This window comes from Dicentrarchus labrax, unplaced genomic scaffold (assembly GCF_905237075.1).
Source record: "Dicentrarchus labrax unplaced genomic scaffold, dlabrax2021, whole genome shotgun sequence".
NCBI classification, from domain to species: domain Eukaryota; kingdom Metazoa; phylum Chordata; class Actinopteri; family Moronidae; genus Dicentrarchus; species Dicentrarchus labrax.
Genome location: NW_026136706.1, coordinates 22,553,294 through 22,574,522, shown reverse-complemented (window position 1 = coordinate 22,574,522; position 21,229 = coordinate 22,553,294). Strand labels below are relative to the sequence as shown.

General features: G+C 40.5%; 1 protein-coding gene across 1 annotated transcript in view; it reads left to right on the top strand.

Moving 5' to 3' along the window:
* The window catches only part of si:dkey-91i10.2 (uncharacterized protein LOC555224 homolog), a 59,329-nt gene that overhangs the window by 14,210 nt on the left and 23,890 nt on the right, over positions 1-21,229 (top strand).

The following is a 21,229-nucleotide window of genomic DNA, read 5'->3' as shown; positions in this document are numbered from 1 at the left end:
TAATTTTGTTGTGCTTTCACTTAAAAAAAAAAGAATGGCCTTCCTTTGTACTAAGGTTGCAACATTTTCACTGTTGATTAGCCTGATAATTATTTTCTTGATCACTCAATTAATCATTTGGTATATTAAACGTCAGACAATAATGAAACATTCCCGTCACAATGTCCCAGAACCCAAGGTGATGAGTCCAAAATCAAAAGATATTTCATTTACAATTTTACAAACACATTTGAGATGCTGCAACCAGCAAAAACATTTTTTTAATATCAAAATAGTTACAAAATAGTTGCACTACTCTGCTTGAATTCTTGAGGCCTGTCATGTTGTTGATTTTGTCCATGCTCTTCAACAGCATGCAGCACCAGCCTGTTGAGAACCTGAACAACACCTGCAGTCATTTTGCAGAATTCAAATGGTTATTAATGAGTGTAAAATTGGATTTCAATACAGTCAGTGTGGCAGTGATTGCTGTATATTCATGTACTGCACCATAACCCCACAGCCCTACCTCCATCCTCTGATTAATGCCCTCCCGTGGTCTCCGTATTGATTGTGCGATGTGTGATGGAGCTGCTAAATATTGGAGAACCGCTTTAACAGCCTTGAGTGTGTTTCTGTTGATGGCAGGTAGCCTTGAGATGCAGAACAACAGGTGCTTAGTGAACACACCCCCTATGGCGAGTGGGCTGCATTGACCGCTAATAATGTCTTCACCGTCACCTGATATCGCTCTCTTCTCTCGCTCTGTTTTCTTCACGCTGGATGGTGGATTCCGAACAAAATAAGCCAAATGAAGAAAAGTGGTGTTTTTAAGTTTTGACGTCTATCAATGTGGGAAACAAAAGAATGGGTTGAGCTTTGGTGTAATTTTGGCAATAAGATTATGCTGGAAGTGAACTCTGTTTGTACTCAGTTTCATAGACACAAACACACCAAGAGCCGTATGGCTGATGCCTGCATGGTGCCTTGCGTGGCTATTAGTCCCACAGGAAGTCAGGGTTGTGGGATGCCCCTAAAGTCTCTCTCCATATGCCCAGCAAACACCAAGCACACACACAACAGCACACTGTCACTGCAACACATTGGCTTCCTTTGCTTCATTCTGTGAGATGTTCGTGTGTGGTGTTTGATGCACTGCCTGTTAAAATTGTTCACTCGACACATGTTCCTCTGACAGAGCAGAAGATCCGATTCGATTTTGAGCATCCTGCTGTGTAAATAAATGTGCATATTAATGAGGAAAATGGCATTTTATTAAGATCGAGACTTCATTTCAAAAACACCCTGGTGTTATTTGAAGACTGTACGGTGATACAGAAAATACCCACTAATTTATTCATTTTCATAATTCATAAAGAAAGGCTATTGATTAGTGTCAATCACTTTCTGCTTCTTCTTCTAATGAAATTCTTCACTCCGATTTGTGATGCATATTGCTGCCTCTCTCAGCCAATAACACTCATACCTTTAATGTAGATAAAGGTCAGTGGTGCCATATGGAAGCAGTTATTATAGCATTATCTCAGTACTGACATGCGATGATATTCCTTTGATGCCTGACAATCAAGAGCTCCAAATTAAAGAACAAAACATGCCAATTGTCCATGTGGTTTCTGATCTGATGCCTTGATGCTTCTATAGACAGGATGACATCATTAGTCTGTGTTATCTTCATCTTCATGTAACACAGATGTGGGTTCCTGATTGAGGCCCACCATCAACTGCAAGTAGAAAATTGCAGCTTAATGCAATGTGGGGGTCTGCAACATTCTGCCAGTTTACACCAGTGCAACCAGACAGTATATCGCCTCCATGCCTCTTGCTTTTTGGATATAGTTTGTGTTTGTGTTTCTTAAAATATAAATGAGGGTAGTGATGATGACGATTCTATTGACGAAAACAAGAGGGTCGAGAATTTGGAGCCGTCCATGGATGCTCTTTATTGGAGTAAATTTGATGGTTTGTTTCATACAGACACAGCTGTTTCTCAAATAAATTGACAAGGTGACCCTCCTCTTTCTTCCATCCCAAACTCTGCCATTTGGACTAGCTCACAGTTCGTAACTGACTTAACCAGCTAACTTGAAACAGGTATTGTGTCGTACGTTTTAAAACCAGCCACTGGAGATTTTATCAGCCAGCTTAAATCGAGTTGAGACAGGCCATTTCACACCACTGCAACTTTTCCTGTTGCAAAGTCAGTGTTTTCTTGTCCCTGACGCTTGGCCATTGTCTTATTTGACAATTTACTTAACAATTTAATTTCCTTCACAAAGTGAAACAAATGCTGAAATACAAGTCTACTCTGAATATTTTAAGCTTTCTAGCACGCCTTAAAATCAAGAAGGCCTCGCAACCCCCTATGAAGCGTTGGCAACCCCTAGTGGGGGGTTTGAGTCTGTTGCATGCTGTTGCACTGTTGACTTCTCCTTAGATAGTAGCTTTAAGAGCTTAACTTGTAATCTTTCATTTAGACACTCATGTGTCTCTGGAGAGAAGCTATATCGTGTGATTTTGGGAGGATAACTCCTGTGTGTCTGTTGTTATTTGTCACATTTGTGATTTGGTATGGAGAACTCAGGACTGTGGTGGATTACTTTTTATCCGGGACACTGTGTGAACTCCTGTTTGTGTGATCCTGGTCCTCGACTGACTGAGCAGCTGTGACTTCATTCTGACCAAAGAGAATGAAACAACAGAGAATTAAGGATTAATCAAGTGTCGAAACGTGGCCAGGATGATGACACAGCAGCAGCACCTGCCTGCACTTTGTTCTGTGTGTGCATGTTTGTGTGTGTGGAGCAGAAAGCACCTCACAGCTCGACAGCCGCTTCCCGGTTTCCATGCCAACCACAAGGGCTGTTCATGTTGGAGCATGCTCAGTTTGGCTCCCTTCCCTGTAACAATAGCCAGTGAGAGAGCTCACACTCACACACACACACTCGCGCACACACTCTACTCCAGCTCGCAGTGGGAGCGAGACGGAGAGGAGAGGCTGCCTGCTGCGCTGCGGAGCCCATAACACACACACCGACCAACAGACACGCACTCCTTCATAACAAAGGTGAGTACACAAACCTGCAAATGTTACTCTGAATATCCTGGCTTTTACTCCCTTTCGGTGAGGAGTTTGTAGCATCAGTAGCTTTGCCTCTCTGAAGGAAAGAGCTGAAGAGTGGACACAGTTGTTGCCGGTGAAAAAACTAGAAATAAAGAGGAAGCATGCGGTCTGCTTTGTGAGTGACAAGAGTTCTTTTTTTATATGTTTTTTTTCCCCCCTGCATAATGACCTTATTATGCTCTAATTCCCCCCCTGTTCCAGCTTGGGAAAAACCTTTTGCATATATGGATCTTATCATTTTATAAATGGTTATTTATTCTGCTAAATCGGAGGTGTAGTAGTTGACAAAGCAGGGATCGCTCAATAATTCATGTAGCCTTGTATGAAGGAAAGTCAGGGGATGACAGCAGGTGTAATGTGATGCTTTGCATGGACACAGATAGCTCTTTTTGGCTCTTTTGACAGTTCAGCTCAGTTTTACAACCTTAGGTTTGCTTATTCAGATACTGCAAGCATTTTAAAGCCTCTTCTTTGTACGCCTGCTTGACCCGCAGATATAACTCAAAAGGTGAAAGTATCACCTAGAAGAAAAGAGGATAAACAGATTCAACCTGGTTTAGATGCTCAGCCATCTCTGAAAATGTTATATGATCTGCTGGTAGGGGGAATGTGAGGAGTGTCTCCTCATGGCTGGTTGACTCTCTAAAATCTCGTGTCTGTATGTGGTCTGTCTGCCTGTCTGCCAGTCTGTATCAGGGGCGGTCGGCGCAAAAGATATCTTCAATCTTTTCCTGGAGTCTCGCCTCATTTCTCTCTCAGAGGCACACTTTTCACACACACACACACACACACACCCACACACACACACAGCCTCCCACAAGATTAATTGTTGTGGCTGATAAATTCCTGGATGGTCGATAGTGTATTCCTGTGCAGCCGGCCAGCCCCTTGTGTTTGTGCTTGTGTGTGTATTTGGCTATTCACAGAGCAGCATGAATATGAACTGGCCAGGTCTGTGGTCTCGTATGTAAACTAGAGGTGCATCCAGGCCTGGCCTGGTTTTGAATCAATATAATATTAATGGTACCAGAATTGTTCAAATTTTTCAATAATAGCTGACGCTTTAATTTAACCCCAGCATATACATATTCAATAAATGGTTTATAGCACACTATAATGATTTGTGTATTTAAGGACATTTTAATGAACAGTGTTTGCCAGGAATTATAACAAATAATATAATAATATATTTATTCATAAGAGAATATAAAGAAATATTTTACATTAATACAACTGCGTTTTACTATATTCACTATTCAATCATTCATTATCTGTTTGCACAGGAGAGGTTATAGTAGTTGACAAATACATTAATAAACATAAAAGGCGGAAGGGTTGGTTAATGTAAAGTTTTAGTCCAATTACATAATCGGCATGTTGTCGTGATAAAACTGGAACAGTACAATTCCATCAAAAAGGAGAAAACTATAATTCTGCCATGAAACCAATGGTTATCTATGTTAGTAAGTAACCTATTGTCCAAAACTCAAAAGAATTAAATTTATAATCATATTAATAAAAACAGAAAAGCAGCAATTTCTCTGATATGAGAAGAAGAGAATATTTTCTGTATTTTCGTCGCGGATGACTGCATTCATTGATTTATTTGTTTTTGGACAGCTGGGGGAAGAAGAACTCAACAACTTTCTGACATAACATAACAAACAAAGTTTGGCTAACATGTTTACATGTTCGCAACAGTTGCTTGCACAGTTACACATCTAGCACAAATGGAGCAGCATCATTCATTTAGAGTCATGTTTGTGTCCACCTGATGAATACAAGTGCAGTATTCACTCTCCTCTTAGCTCCTCCTTAGATAAATGTTCCACTTTCTTCACCAGCTAGATGCTTACTTTGTCTGTCTGCTGTTTGCTGCTGGGCGGGTCATGTACAGTGGGTTTATCAGAGCTGAGACTGAACAATACTGTAAATATGCTGTAACTAGGGCTCTAAAGTTGGCTATAATCTTCTTACTATCTATGAGATAGCCATTTCACATCAGTCATTTCATTCATAGCTAATATAAAAATATTGATTAGTGGAGCTTTAAATGCTTAATCGATTGTTGTTTAATATTCTGTCACTCCACTATTCCATGCATTGATGGTTTCAGCACTTATAGTTTGCCTGTTGAGCACATGGAGGAGGAAGACGACACAACACACTAGCTGAAATTTCCACTGAGGGGAAAATCGGACAAATAAGAGGAGAGAGGAGGGGACACATGGAAGGACAGTGAGAAAACAGAAGAGGAACAGAAAATAGAGAGTTGTAGAGTGATAGATGGCAGACAGCGAGACAGACTGAGAGGTACTCTTTCACCCTGCGGGAAATTGGAAAATAAATTGAGTTGACACAGGCAGGTTTGCATAGTGATATTGATGCTGGGGAGTGGGAGGAGAGAGGTTTGGACTCGGGGCTTAGAAGGTTCACGCGAGGCTAATCATCTCTGTACCAACCAATTAGGATGACCAAAAGGCTTCCTGGGGTTGGTAATTAGGAATTTCCATCTGCCATTGATAAAAAGATACAGTCCAGTGTGGCTGGCTCTTCAGCAGTCTTTGTGTCTTATTAAACAACACTTCAGTATATATTTTAGCCAAACTGAGTAATAAGAAACCACATTTTTCTATCAGCTATTGTTCTGAGTTTGCCTGCAGAAACATTTCAGCTGTTATTGGAGCATCTTATGGGACCATCTTTTGAATGGTGCTGGGTAGAATATAAAGTGGTGCCCAGTGTGGGATGTCAAGTTGGATTTTCAGAGCTTAGAGTGTTTTGATGGCTCAGAGCAGACAGACAGACAGACAGTGTGTGAGTAATGTGATGCTTCACTGATATGAGGGAAAGCAGCTCTTCGTCTTTGTTTATTCCCTGTCATCATTTGTGTCTGCTCCTTCCACTCTGTGGCGGCTAGATTAGAGACAGACAGGTTTCTATTTGTGTTTCTTTAAACTCGTCACAGTTTGGAGATTTGCATAAAAGCTGCTCAACATTTCAAAATTCTTCATTTCTGCGGAGAATCTGTGCATGGCAACTATGGTTAATGGTTAGGGAAGGATTGTAGTTATGACAAACTATACATTATATGGTCAACACGTTCTCACTCCCAACTCATCAAATACTGGCGCTTAGGAGTCACCCTCCTCTTCAAAATATGACGCTGTAGGTACACCTCTAGCATCTCTTCTAGACTCACAGGGCTCCGTGCTCAAGTGAGCAACAATAAATATGTAACATCCACAACTTAAGTTAAGTTAACAATAATACATATGCAGGGTTTGTACACACACACACATGCTTGCCTGGTTCAAATTGTGAAACTGTCACTGTTTTGTTAGGTTTAAGCTCAAAAACTACTTGGTTAGGAATAGGAAAAAGGTTGTAATATACATTATGTAACATGAATAAAAGATAACTTTTGGACGTTACATAAATTGTTTCGAAATGTGGTTTCGGGACATGAACAGCGGTCCGTTGGTTAAAGTCCTGTGTTTGTTTGAGACATCCATGCACCCCACCACCTTGTTATACTAAGTCACCTGACTTTGACGGCAGGCACATCCAGAAATTCCGCTAGAGGGATACCTACAGCATTAGACCGGGTGAGATGAGGTAACCAACATCCCAAGGATGGCAGGGATAATAACAGTGTAGTAGCAATGGGTAGTTGATATGGTATATGTTGAAAAATGTAGGGCACAGAGGTAAGGCCAGGCAGCTAAAAAACTTGTTAAGATTAGGGAAAGATTGTGGTTACAGTTTAAAAAAGGTTGAATGTTAATTACAGATCTGTGAACTCCTGTCTCCTGCATGAAAGTAAGACACCTACATTTATGCTTCATTACATACAGTACAGGACACACACTTCTGTAGTTGGCACTGAACCAATGAATGTTGACATTGGATGTAATTATTTTAGTAGCAGAATTGTCCAGTATGTTTGTATGTGTGTCAGACCTTTGTTTATGTCGACGCTAAAATGAAAAAAACCTAACAATACCCAGAAAGATGCACATAATTGCAGGGCTTAGTATATTAAACTTACATAAGACTGCACAATATGTAAATACACACATTCACTGGAGTTCATGCAGCCTTCGAGTGTTGATGTTTGTTACTCGGGTCCTTATAAACTGTGGTGACACTCGATCAATGGCTCTGCATCCCTCCTCACTCCCAGTCCCAACGCCCGCCCACCATCTTCCTCCCTGCTGCTAATCATCACATCCCTCCAGCTCTTCCCTTTCATCACTCTCATCCTTTCCTCTCCCGTCCCCTGCTCTCCCCATCCCCTTCTTCCCTGTGCTTTTCCTGTCTCTCCCCTCCTCTCCTCTCCTCTCCTCTAGTTTAAGCCAATTACAGGAATGTCCTTGGATTCTGGAGGAGAGAGAAGAGGGGCTTTTCCTGCTTTCCTCTCCCCTCTTCTTTTTCACTCCCTCCTCCTCTTCCTCTCCCTCTCTTCAAAGAAGGTGTGAGTCATGCGATGACATCCAGAGTGCCTCCAGCAGATGCAGATCCTTATAGGCGTCTGTAGGAGCCAGTCGGTCGATAACCAGGCCATGATCTATCTCTGATGGATCCTTGTTAAAGCTGACAATGAGCTGACAAGAAAGGCTTTTTGAAAACATTGACACCCCCTCAGCAAGGTCAAGGGGCAGTATTGATCCAGAGAAAGGAGAACGAGAGCACATGGCTGAATTTAAAACAATTGATCTAGTATTGTAGTAATTTGTATTTTATATATTCATAGATTTTTTTTTTCCCAGTAGTACCACATATTTAATTTCTCTTTGACTGTTTGGCAAGTGTCTGTTCTTGTCGGCTTTGATTCTGTAAAAGTAGGGTCTCGTATTTTGAAATCCCCTACTGCAACATAAATGTTTTTAAGTAAATTATAAAATCTATTTATAAAATAAACATCATATTAACCATCACATATATATATATATTAACCATATATTATAACTTGAACTTTGATTGATGATTCACTGTTGGGTTGAAACCCTGCAAATAAGAGCTTGAGGAGCTCTGTTTCCATTGTGCAGGTACTTTTCTACTGTATTCACAGAGATTCTTTGCTGTAGTGCCTATCTCACTGACATTTTGTGGATGTGCACAGAAGTATTCTGGTCCATTTTAATAAACAACCAATATCTTTTTCCGGTAGGGACAGTCTTGTTTTTCACTTCCAAGTCAACTCTAAAGTCAACTGGGGTCTGGTATTTTGAAAAGAGGCTGACAGCGAGGCATCAATGAAACATTTTCCTCTGTTATTTACTCATGCTGGGCAGCTGTCTGTGATCCAGTGGGTAATTAAGCACAGCAGAATCTGTTTATTCTTTTCTTGAGTGACAGGCTTAAGGAGAGGAAGAAGTGCTTTGATGGGATACATGAATGATTTTTCTCTTTTTCTCTCCGCCTCCATCATCAGTCACTGTTTCTCTTTTCTCCGTCCACCCTCACCCTCTCTTATCTCCCCGTCTCCTCTCATTCCCGGTGATGGGTGTGACTCACGTAGCCATCTGCTGCCCAGCAAATCCTCTCCCGCCTTATGACCCTCCTTTTGATTATTAACGCAACTACTCGGACAACAGTGATACCTCTATCTCCTCTATCCATCTCTTTCTCTACTTATCCCTCTCTCCAATCACCTGAAACTCTCCTCCTTCTCTTCCTCCGTCCAGTCAAGCTTTCATCATGTATTCCTCTTGCACTTCTGTTCACCCTCCTCAACTGAATTCATCTCTGCATGAGTTGCTTCCCTTCAGTGCACCTGATATCATTTTTTCCTCACCTCATCTACCGCTTCCTTTTTCTCCCAAGAGACAGATTGTAGGAATGAGGTCAGACACGCGCTCTATGTGTGTGTGTGTGTGTGTGTGTGTGTGTGTGTGTGTAAGAGGGAGCGAGCATATGGATATGAATGTTAGCAGCCTGTTGATGTTTTGTTGATGTAGGTGTTGCTTTTGCTGATGTCATTATGATCCCCTGCGGAAATGACAACAGACACATGAAAACACCCCGAGGGAGTGTGTGTGTGTGTGTGTGTGTGTGTGTGTGTGTGTGTGTGTGTGTGTGTGTGTGTGTGTGTGTGTGTGTGTGTGTGTGTGTGTGTGTGTGTGTGTGTTTATGTGTGTAAGTTACATACAGACGGAGCACAAACATTGGCCCTGTGAGGTAATTAGTTGAAACTGTGTATGCTATATCTGGCTCTGTTCGGTCTGTCTGGGATGCTGTTTGGGATGTTTTTCCTGGAACTAAAATATTTCACGCCCACAGTCGTATTGTTTTTGTGAGTAGATGAACATTTATTGTGGCCTGTATTTGGGCAACAAGCTGTCTCTAAACAAACCGGAGTTTGAATTCTTTATAGGCTACCAAAACATTTTTAAATATTATATATAATTTTTATTGTCAAGGGAGTTAATCAGCTACTTCATTTTAGCTGAAATATTTGGACCATAGAGCACATAGCAGTTGGTAAATGTTAAAAATACAGCAAGACAGTAACATGTACACAAAGCCAAAAGGAAGACAGATCAGTCACAACATTATATATGCAGCCACATAAAATAACGTTTATTTCAGCAAAGAAACACTGAGAAGGCATATTCTCCAAGGCACAATATAGAGTTGTGACGTGGGAGTAGTCATTTCAAGCATTAATTGTTCCATAAGTAAAGACAATGCTAGATGACAGTTAGAGAAACACACAGCTGCTCAAGCCTGTGTACATAAAAACTGGGTGCGAGGACGTCAACTACGCCTCCTAAGTTGCATTTCTTTAAAGAACATCCAACTATAGAGCGTAATTTTCTGTGGGTTGTGGAGTTAAAGATTTTGTAGATTAAACATTCAGCAGTTTGGGTCAGATTTGGATGAATTTGGATGAATGTTTTTGTCCTAACTCACATTTTGAATTTGTGATGTGCTTTTTCTCCATAAGCACGTGCTGAGGCTCATGGGTATCGTAGTATTTTGGGTCTTTTTTTCATGCCAAACACGCAGAGAAACCATGATGTGTCAGAAATACAGTTAACACAGTTAATTAAGATTGATGAATATAACAGAAACCCATAATGTTTGTGTGTCCAGGAGACTCTTGTGATTCTATGCTGAGGAACAGTGAGGATATCTTTAAAAGGAATACAATTTTATAGGGTGGACATTCAGTCTCTTTCTCTATGTCACAAAAAACTGCATGAATGAAAACAGCTACAAGGAAGATGATGAATAAATGATGGACGTCAAGGATGAACAAATAGAATGACAGTCTGCAGTGTATCTCAGTTTGAATGGTACTGTTTGTGGTCTGTTTTGGATCTGAGAGTATTATGAAAGCTTGAAGAAACACAAAATATGGCGAATGTTCTTCTGATTTGAAACGGTGCATCAGAACGCTCAGCCTTGGGCGAGTGGCCTCGTTCTGGAAACACTAACTCGTTATCTCTCTCTGTCTTAAATGCCAGCCGTGTGCTTTAGCTTTCTTCCCACTGTTACACAAAGCTAAATGTAAAGATTACTCATCATTCTGTCTCTATCTATTTGTCTCTATATTTCTCTTTCTTTTGGGATGAGACTCTCATTGGTTCATTCATCAAGCAGCACAGATGTGCTGAAGGGATGAAGGTCGCGCTTCATTTCTGCTCCTCAGAGGAAAAGATGTATCACACAGTTAGAGCTCCATAAAGTCATTCCTCAAACATCAGAACTTTAAGCTGTCACATGGGATTGTAATCAGCACAGTGCAGCGTGGGTGTTGCCAGTTGATGTACTGTGTACTCTAGTTTGATCTGGCATCTGTAGGGTGTGTGTGTGTGTGTGTGTGTGTGTGTGTGTGTGTGTGTGTGTGTGTGTGTGTGTGTGTGTGTGTGTGTGTGTGTGTGTGTGTGTGTGTGTGTGTGTGTGTGTGTGGGACCTGTATATACCTGTCTCTCTAAAGGTTAGCTCTGTGTAGCTGTTATGGATACAGCCGCCAAGTTGAGTGAGATCCATAACCCTCCCATCAATCGACAGGAGAGGCTGGCTGTGGTGTGACAGAAAGCCACTCTGCTGATTGGGTGACAAAAACACACACAAACAAACGCACACACACACACACACACACACACACACACACACACACACACACACACACACGCTGTTATTGAGATTATGCCTATTTTTATCAAGGCTTGTTTTCCTCTGTGATCACTGGGTAATTACATGGCTTGTTGCTTCATCAATTAAACATGAGCCACAGACATGCAGATGTCGATTACCTCTTATATTGACCACACAGTGTGTGCGTGTGTGTGTGTGTGTGTGTGTGGTTGTTTGTCTGTCTGTCTGTCTGTGTTTCTCTTAGCTTGACTCCTGACCTGTGTATCATTTGAAGCGTTACGGTAACACCAGTAGGGATGCAACTAGTGATTATTTAGTTATCGATTAATCAATTAATCATTTGGTTTATAAAATCAAAAAATCTGATTATTGAATTATCGCTAAATTAACTAATTGTTTTATCTCATTTAAAAAAGAAATTTCTTTGATTGCTCTCTTAGACTAACTTAAACTCTAGTGAGTGTTTTTTTTTTATTATTTGGTTTTATGGCAAACTTTTGAAATGTCAAGTGTCCTGACATAAATAACAGCACAATAACGTTAAATTAATAAAACACTTTATAAAATTAATAAAATGTTGATTGGAATTTTTGCAATAAATATTGCAATAGATATAAAAGAAATAAACACAATTTTTGGCACACTTTCTGTATTTGGTGCTTAAAGTGCTGAGATTAGGCACGCTGCATTTCCAGTTGTACTCAAGAGGATGACTCTGAGGTTCACTGTAAGGCAGGTTGGCATAAAAGAGCATTCTTAATTATAATCGCTCCCTGGAACATCTGCTAGAAAACAGGAATTATGAATTGAACCACAAAGGAAATCCAATAAGATAAATGAATAACACAATAAACCTAAAGAACCCTCCATTTGAAATAACCACATCAAGCATAAGAACAGATAATTCTCAGAGGAACATCAGGCCCTCCTTGTATCACTTCAAAGTGGCAGCCTTTACAGAGCACTTTATCTTTATTACAAGGCCTCGTATCACATGATAGCTCCGGTCATCATTTGCATGAGTTGGCTCCTTTGAACTGTCTCTCCTCGGTGGAAAAGACTCCCTCTTTTGTCCTCTTTGAATATGTGCAGATCTGCTGTGCTGCTCATGAAAACCCTCATGCAAAGGAAGCAAGGTGTTTGCTCTCAGGTCATCTGCTCACTGTATAATTCATCTGCAATATTTCCAACACATGAAATATGAATGAGGTCGAGATGACCTGGAACCACAGAAGAAGAAGAAGAAGAAGAAGAAGAAGGAGGAGGAGGAGGAGGACTCAACAGTGAAGGGTTTTGTTTTTTGTTTTTTTCGGAGTGCATTTAACATCATAATGGAGTGCTGTAAGACTTTACACTCTCTCCGTTCCACAGTCTTGGAGTATTTGCTAGTATTATTGAATTCTGAGCCTCTCACTCTACTCATTTTTGACTCTCCCAAATTAATAAAAGTCAGCCTTTATGAATTTTACCATCAGAGTCTGTAATACACATAAACAGGGACACAAAGTTTTAGTTAAGATTTTAGTCTGAAACATGTTTATTTTTGTATTTTTACATATAACTGGGCTTAAATTTGTCTTTACAGTACAATATCTTTATACTTAAAGCTGCCAAGTGTAAGGGCACATTGTGGAAATGGAATATTTGCTAATATTGCAGATAAATGGCAGCTAACAAGATCTGCTGTCATAGCTTTGACTTAGCATCTAATATATATGAATTCAACAGTAATATTGATTTATTTTTAAAATTCTAAATACACCTTTACTAAGTGCTGTGGTAAGGACACTCTAAATACTTCAGAGGAAAAGATCATCTTGACCTTGTTTTTCTTGACCTTGAGGGTCACCTGGTGGGTGGTCATCCATGTGCTCACTTGCTAACTTCTGTTTCCACTGAAACTAGATATATTTGGTTTAAAAATACTTTAAGTATGTGTCAGTGTCATGGTGTAGGACAGTCTCATTTAGATGAAAAAATCAGATAAATGATGAGTAAATTTGAACATTGAGACCACAGTTGAGGGGCATGAACAAAAGTAGTGTTTGGAACCATAAAATGCTTCATAAATTGTATTAAATCACATTATTATTGTTTTTTATACCAAGATAATGTGAAGAAGATCATGTGACAAATTGTAACATAAATCCAAAATGTCACTACCGGATTTAAAAATGCTCATATAGTTGCAGACACATGCTATAACTGACATGTGTGCGTCCTCAAACAAGAACTGCCAGCTCGGGCTGCTTGTGTTTTCTCCCACCAGTTTGTGATGCCTGTGGTGACAGTTGATTGTGAAGTTTAAAGGTGCCCTGTGGATTTCTCTTGTAAACAGATTTTGTGTTTACATTCAGTGCTGCAGTGTTTATACTTGAGGTGAATACATTTGAATACATTTCCTTCCTCGTGGAGCATTTACATTTTTATCATTTTTTACATCCATGCTTGCTTCTTCTTCGCCGCCTTTCTTGGTGCATTACAGTCACTGCTGTTATTCAACATAATAGCATGAAATTAAAACTCTTAATGCTCTATAGCATCACTAGCAGTCAAAAAGTCCACAGGGTGCCTTCAAGTAATCTGAAGAAGCCTGCAGTATATTTTCCTTCTCTGTGACTGTAAACCTTCTGCTCTTTTGTTTTTTAATACTTCTTCCTGCTACTATTCAACACACGCCCAGCCTTTTATCAATGACTTCATTTTCATTTTTTCTCTGCAGCTCAAAATAGCCAGATTCAGATTCCTGCAGAGCCGACTCTCTCAGCTGCTACTATAGTAAACCACTGCACAACTCTGTTCATCTCCCCAGAGACTTGTAGTCCATACACATACCACAGTCATTCTGCCTAATTAACTGCACTCATCCACACTTGCACCTTTGATGTTGCCCGTGCTCAGTGTCTCGCAGGTTCCCGCCCACTCTCATTCCTCCCCTCCCTGTGATGAGACTGGTAGTGTAGGTGTTGCTGACAGTGCCCCTGGGTGGTGCCTCATTAACCCACATTTCGCTGGCTGATGGGAAACGGTGTGAGGGGAGTAGGGGGGGTTATGTGTCTGTGTGCGTGCATGTGGGAATGTGTCTAAGAGGGGAAAAAATGGTAATGTTGAATGTTTCCTTTGAAGAAACTCTTCAGCATCCATATGCAAGAATGGCAGAAGCTGTGGGTTTTTTTTTTTCGTTTTACAACCTTTTCTCCTAATTTAGATCACCCAGTTCCCCGTGTATTACAGTCACTGTCAGTGCTAATGTTGTATTCATTTATGGTTGGAAGTTTGAGCTTAGAAATAGGAAAGGCGTCATTTCCAACCTTGTGTATTTGAGCTCCAGAAGTGGGGAAAACATGAAGGATGCAGTAGCATGTTGGGCTGCTCACAAACACCAGAAACATTATAGAGAATTAAGTTACTAATAATATTGTATCGGCATACTGATTGAAACCAATCCACAGAAGTGTTTAAGCGTTCTTATTTTCACCCTAAACCATCAAGGTATCCTGGAGCCTCTCTTTTATCCATCTGTTTTACATTTTAAAGCCCATTTCTCTCTTTAATTTGGACAGTTTTCTCCTTTCAGTCCCTATCATTGGTAATGCTGCATTAATAGGGTACTCTGCTGATTTAACATTGCACACCTATAACATTATCTGTGCAAATATCGTCTTCTTCACTCTATGCATTCTTCTTCCTTGTCTGAACCGGGCTCCCACAATGCAACTCTTGCCTCAAGCAGAGATGACACAATTGCTCAGCTTAGCTTCTCTTGATGGAGAAACTCCTGATATACAAAACCCTGCGAGCACTCATGATGCCGGTGAACTCCTCCAGTACGCATGTTGTCAGCGGAAAGCTTCTGTAAGGCTGCATTATGTGCAAAACTTCACGTGCATCCTTAGATCGACCCGCTGCTCCATCCAGGTGCTCCACCACTCCCACATATCTCTCTGATTTCTTCCTGATAACTCCTCACCGCCTTAATTTGCATCCTATCTGTGCCATTTAGTAAACGAATCCTTCTAGTAGCGGTTAATGTACTGCCTCCACTGATCCTCCCGAGCTCTAACCTCTCCCCTCTCCTGCGTCCGTCCTCCTCCTGACGGGATGGAGAGCCACTTCACTTCATTAGGATAGTTTCTTATTACCTGCCGGGCCCTTTGCAAGGCTGTGTGTTTGTGTGTGTGTGTGTGTGTGTGTGTGTGTGTGTGTGTGTCTGTCTGTCTACACAATGGAGTCTCACAAGTCTCAGATGTAGACTGATGGAAACTGGATGAGCCATTGTCCTTATTACAAATAAGGCTGGAATTTGATTATTTTTGTTATTTAATATTTTTGATTCATCATGTAATTGTTAACAAATTACACAAATTCCCACCTTCTCAAGCTTCCAGAGCTTAAAGTGTTGTCTTAAAACTGCTTATTTTGTCAGGCCAACAGGATAATAAAGAAACAAACCCAAAGAATTTGATTTACAGCTTTATAAAATTAAGAAAAACAAGCAAATACTAAAAGACTTAAGTAATTACAACAATTTTTGCTGAAAACAACATTCATTATTTGTGTTCATGCCATTTATGAATCCTGCAAGTTCAAGCCTGAAATACAGTATTTTGGATCATATCTGTGCCTGAAATATATCAGCTGCAAAGGAGAAATCCCCTCCCATCACAAATCCTGCTTGTATGCAGGGATCTATAATGATAATGGCGGTCAGGTATTCTTATGTAAGACACTGCAGATAAGCATCTCAATCAATAGACCAACGCTGAGCCCAGATCGAGTTGGCAGGATTGGAGCTTTATGTGGATAGACTTTCACTGGGATAAAGAGGCAAACTGCTGGATTAACAGATGACTTACACATTGACAGGCATCGGAGCCGGTAAGCCATCAGACCGGCAGGTTATTTATGCAAAATATGTTTGAGAAATGTATGAGGTGTGTTTGGTTTCATCTCAATCTGCATTGTAAGTGTTGCCAGTGGCATGTTTCTGTGCACTCCCTAAAATATTTGAATGCATTTAAATATATTTTTGCCCAAACCTGACATGTATGAAGTTAAAAGAGATTCCAGCTTTGTTTGGAGTCACAAAAGATACATATAAGAGGCCATTAAAGTGATACACTCACCCCCAGTAAGCTTGAAAGGGAAACATTTGTAGTTTACATTTGTTTTGGAGACTGATGGCTGTGGTCAGCTTGAATTATTGTCAGCTACATTTTAGATGGCAATGGTGAAGATGTTTTAACAAAGCATCTAAAAACTCCCTCATTTACTTTGGTTTGGTTTCGATCCTATAACTTTATATTCGGGATGCACCGGCGGATCATCGGTATCAGCCGATATTCGCCTTGTTGGTTGACATTGGCCTATCTGCGAATGAGATGGCATTCACCGACTGCAGTGGTCGATGTATATCTGTTGCGTCACGTCACGTTTGCTCTGGTTAAATGTTGTGTCGAATATGTCCAACTCTGATATTGGAGAATCACCTGCACGCAAATACCTGCGTATATGCTGACTGTGAGCGGCTCTGCATCTGACATCTTGGATGAGAATAAATAGCTTCAACATGGCAGAGATGCTTATCATTGTAGATTTATTTGATTCCTGGCACGAAAAGCAAATAAATAACAACAAAAAAATCATTGGTATTGACATCAGCTGTCAGCCAAATTGTTATTTTAAACATCTATATTGGTATCAGCCCAGAATCCCCTACTTTATATTCTGTGGTTGTATACTTTGTGTCCTTTTCTTGTCTTCTATCTTCCCTCTGCTAAAGCACTTTATGACTACAGTTTTGCAAAGTGCTTTAGAAATGTAGTTGTCACACATCAGTGTGTTTAGCCACATTTTGCCAAAACTACTGCAGAAATGGTTGGCAAAGTTTGTATGTTGCATTTATGCCAACTGAGTTTAAGCTGACAGCTTCTGAAGGAGCAAACAAACTTTTTACAACCAACTCTCCAGCTAACGGGATAAATGTTTGATACCCAAAAACAGATGCTGCTCATGGAGCTTGAACATGTCACAGTATTAGCTAAATGCAAATAGAAGGGTGTGAGATTTAAATACAGGCAGCGATAGTGTACATTTTGCATTTGATGCTGATTATGACGTCATGTCTTCTGAGCCGCTTCTTCACCTGCCGAGCTTCCTCACTTCATCTGACTGCTTTACATTTACACTCTCTGCTCCCTGGGTCACAGTGTAAGTCACTGCTGTTATTGTGGCTTCAGGGGCTCAGAGAGGAGAAAGCAGTCGGCTGGAGGCCGCCGTCTTCAGGCTCGCTGTTGTGCAGAGTGAAATATCACAGCGGCTGGCGGTGTTAGGGCCACATATGAGTCCAGACATCCTGCCAGCGCGCAGTGTGTGGACAGCAGTCTGCCATTTTATGCCACATGCTGAGCGGCAAGCACAGTGTGTCTGTGCACTCAAGCACGTGCACACCCACACATTTGCAGTGCTACCAGGAGGCTTTCTTTTGAATTTACTTACAGTCCATTTAAAGAAACTTAAAGCTACAGTAATCAGCGTTTTATATTGCTTTTTGGCCAAATGTTTTCTTAGAACTTGCTCATCTCCATCTATCTGACTGTCTTACTCAGTGGTACACCTGATGTAAAATAAAGTGTAGAAACCAGCACAAGAAATGCTCAAATTGCCTTCAAAAGTTTTTTTGAATTTGCTGCCACACAGTGCCCAGCCATGACTGAGCAGACACATGGCATTGTTTTCCAACAGTTGCCCGGGCTGCCATTTTTTAATTTAGCCACTAAGGAGAGCCTTTTCAAAAAGGCTCAATTTTTGCGTTTGAGTACCACTGGCCATTGTGGAGGGAAAAAGGCAAATTTAATTGTATTTGGCTTCAGTGTGTGTCCTCTCCAGTCTTGGCCTCACAGTGAGCTTTCTGTCACACTCCTGCTGTGCCTTCCAGCTGTGCCAACGATAGCCTGCCTTTCGCTCACACACAGCAGAGCACTGCACATCCAGACACCTGCTGAGCCAAAGCACACATCGGTGGGAGGTGAACTTCATGCCATGTTGGGTTTAAGGGCGTTTGAATATTGTTAACCCAAACCACCGTGCTACCTGAGAGTCCTTTTACAGACTGTAGACACTGAGTTCTTGTTGTACATTCAAATATTTATTTTCTGAATTAAATATGTTTGTGGTCACATATACCTACCCTGAGTTACAAGGTTAAGTAACACAGTCCACTACAACAGCCTTGCAATAACTTCAAATGTTATGTTGGACAATATATTGTTCAGTGTTTATTATGCATTGTTGACCTGCCACTTAAACCTTTAGAATTATAAATAGTCAACTCTGGCTTCATTACAGCTCGCTGTTTGAAAGCACCTTAAACCTCAAACGTGAACAAAGAGTTGAGTCAGAACCTCTCTGACAGCGTCAACAAGCTGCTTCATAAAGGTCGGATTCATTGCTATACTGTTGTATTTTATTGCACGTGCACCTACTAAACTGGTAATAGTGCAGTTTAAAGTCTAGTCATTTTTGGCATATTTTCATGAATGTTATGCATTGATTCCTTCAGTGGCTCAACAGAACTTTTTTATGTTATTCATTTATAAGTTGTTTGCTGTACATGTCATTGTGGATTTGTGGCGGTTTAAGCTCTTAAATCTGGTACAAAACATGTGGCATCACAAGCAAAGGATCAGGGAAGTCCTTTTTTACAATTTGTAAGACTGCACATGAATGCACCATTCCAAAAAAAAGTTCATGCTTCTGAAAGTGAAGACATTTTTTCACTTTTTCAGGGGGGTAGAAGCAAGTTGTATATTTGCACCATATATTCGATAGGAACACTGTTAATGTAACACCTTTATTCTTCTCACTGTGCTCACTGTTTTTCACAGCTGGATTCTCTGTTTTTATTCTTGTGGATCAGGATGTTTGTAGATGCAGAAGTGATTCTCGTCACAGAATATGTTTACTTCTTTTGCTATATATCTTTTATATGGAATCACAATATAGAATAACACATTTATGAAGATGAAGTGATGACATTTTCAAGATATATGAGTATAGTGGTTGAGTATATGAGGTATGTGTGGCTGAGATTGCCATTAAACGGTCTTTATCTCCCTGTCTCTGTCTCTGTCTCTCTTTCTCTCGCTCTCCTAACACACACACACACACACACACACACACACACACACACACACACACACCTGCACCAAACATATGGAGGTGTGAGTCTGCATATCTGTAGGGAAGACTGAAGGTGTCAAAAACCATGGAGCACATTATTATCACCTCTTCTATCACTACATAGGATCTGAAAGACATTCGGTCTGGAACACACACACACACGCACGCACACACACACACACACACACACACACACACACACACACACACACACACACACACACACACACACACACACACACACACACACACACAGTCTGCTAAGAAACACTTCTGCATAGTTTAGGAGCTTCTGAAGCTCCCATCAGGAAAGGATGAATGAAACAGGCCGGAACAGCGGGGAATTGGCTCAGTGATTTAAACGCTTTCCGGATAAAAAGAGAGAAAATAAAATAAATAAATGGGTCACTTCAGTCAGTGCCGATAACCAGTTTCTCATTCCCTCTCAGAAAAAGCCTATCAGTTTCAGTGGGATAGTCAGAGCGAGGTTATTCTGTGAGCAGCTGAGAGAGGAGAGGTTTCCCAGTGTGCAAAGTGGAGCTGGAGACAGAACTGAGCGAATTCAGAGTACTTTACTTTTTAAATCAACAGCTCTGGTGACAAACAAAATGTGAATGAAGTGAGCTGCATAATTTTTGCAGGAGGAGGAGGAGGAAGAGCGGGAGACTACATGGGAAAAAAGGGAGGATCAAGCCCTGCCAGTCATCCAGCACTCCTGGGATGGAGGGGGGGGGGTCATTTCTAAGTGACAGTCACTTGTCAAAGCTGAGGATCATGCAGCCACAGCACTCTCTGTCCCAGCGTCCCGCGGGGGGGTGGGTGGGGGAGGGGGAGGGGGAGGTGTTGGTGGGTGGGGTGTTAACGTCAGAAAACATGTGACCCGAGCTTTGAATGACAACATCGATTTCCCATCGCGTGGATGTAGATGTTGAAGTGGTGAATGCAGAGTTTAGTGGAGCACCCAAAGACAAGGTGGGGATCTCTCTTTTCCTTTGTTTTTTCGTGAACTGAGTATTCATGGATCCTGCAGAGCGGCGTTTCCCAGTCTGAGTTGTGTCTTGGATCTGAGCTGTTTTAATGCACAGTTCAGTCTCTTTTGTTTTATTTTAGGGCTGCTGGCCTACATTGCATTCATGTCTGCTGTGCAGTTATGTTTGGAATTTGTGTCGTTTATCTCACTGCTTTTATTCTTTTCTTTGTTGTGTAAAATTACATTTTTTATGTCTAGATTTTGAACTGCAACTTTAGTTTAGTAGTTTGAGCTTTAATGTGTTGATGTCAATGCATCAATTTTTCTTATGTACAGTTCTTTTTGGAAACCGCTATTTATTTCTTTATCGGTACATTTGAGGTGTTTTTTATTACTTATTTTAAAAGGACAATTCAATTCAACACATTAACTCATATTTGCACGATATTTATTCATTTTTATTATTTAATAATGGCAGAGAAAGCAATTTTATTATTATTATTTAATGTTAATTACATTTCTTATTTTTCATTTAATTTATTTTACAGGGACAAAGCACATATTGCATCAGATTTCTTTTAATTTATGTTATCTAATTATTTATATGACAAGGATATATGTCTAGTGTAATTTATTTTCAGCTTTCTTTATTGTTTATTCAAAAGGTGCAATTGCAGTAGATATATCTTAAAACTAATTTACCTCTGTGGTCCCCAGGCGGGCACCACCAGTATTTGTTTCCTTTCTTACCCATAACAATTATATTTAATATAGAGGAAATGTGCGTTATTGCTTGAAAATATGACATTGAATAATTATCCGCAGGCTGTTCAACACACACACACACA